The sequence below is a fragment of the Anneissia japonica genome, unplaced genomic scaffold, assembly GCF_011630105.1.
Source record: "Anneissia japonica isolate Jap-2015-1 unplaced genomic scaffold, ASM1163010v1 scaffold65_len388318_cov190, whole genome shotgun sequence".
NCBI lineage: Eukaryota > Metazoa > Echinodermata > Crinoidea > Comatulida > Comatulidae > Anneissia > Anneissia japonica.
The window spans coordinates 259,737-261,031 of NW_022729881.1; positions in this window are offsets into that span (position 1 = coordinate 259,737).

The window sequence follows — 1,295 nt, forward strand, 5'->3', positions numbered from 1 at the left end:
TCATCAGTGGCCCTACGTGCAATATTAACATCAAATGCATTTGTAAAATTCCAGTATTCAAATGGATTACCATCAAATGAAATTATTTCTGGTTTAGGCATATTAACACTAAGCCCCAAGGTTTGCAATACTTGTGTCAAACCAGACTCTTTATTAACAGTATTAACATATTCATTTTTAGTATCATTTACAATTTCTTCCTGAGGCAATTCCACAGGGATTACATTAACATAATTTGTGTTACTAACATTTTGATACATAGGTCTATTAGACATATCTTCACCTGTTATTTGAGGTGGAAAAGCAATTTCATCATCGCTGTTAACACATACATCATCTATTTCATATTCAATTTCCTCCCCCCACAATTGATATTCGGCTTCAGCCTGTTCTACTTCAGTTGCTGCACTTTGAGCTTTGCCATCTGTGTCCTCACTTTGGCTTCTTGTAACTTCACTGTAGCAATACTTGAGCGCCTCGATGTTTTACTGGTTACCGATGTTGCACGGTTTACATTCACTGGGCTTAATGATAGTTCCTTTTTCAGTTTTCTGATTGGCCTTGATGCTCCATCAATTTCATGCTCAGAGTTCGTTGACCGCCTTGATGTAGGCCTATCATCACCTTCTAGATTGTACTTCCATCAAACTCATACTCAATCATGCAAATCCCTCCAGAACTCGGGTAATTTTGGCCTTCCACTGTGCTTCGATAGTTTGCATTTGGTTGTTCATCACAAGCTGGTGTATTAATGAAGTAGTTGACATAACTGGAAAAAAAAATGTTTATCATTAACATTGGCCTAATGCAATTATTATACAGATGCACAAAATACTGTAGTGTGATAAATACAAAATCAAGAAGATATATGTTGACATATAGGGAGGTCCACTTTTTCAAGTGATTTCAATTGATTGTTTTTGATAGGATAGAAGTAGTAGGCCTTTCCTACTGTATATGGTAGATATTTTAACAGAATTAGTGTAAATATATTGTAAACATTATTATTATTTCAGCATTGTTAAAATATTGATGCATATCACGTGAATAAAAAGGCAAACTGATCAATTTGCAAGTCTTGGTTCCCCTTTAATTGTTTGCATTGATTTATATAAGGACAGATGATGTTATTCATCAATAGTGATGATGAAATTGTTCTGTAATGTCAGACAGTGTTCCAATTTGGTTATCATTTGTGTATGATATTAACATGCCTTTAAAATTAATACTGTACTAAATTAAGTGAATTAGTTGAGTGTGATCTGCTGTAACATCACTTAGCAGGGAAACATTTG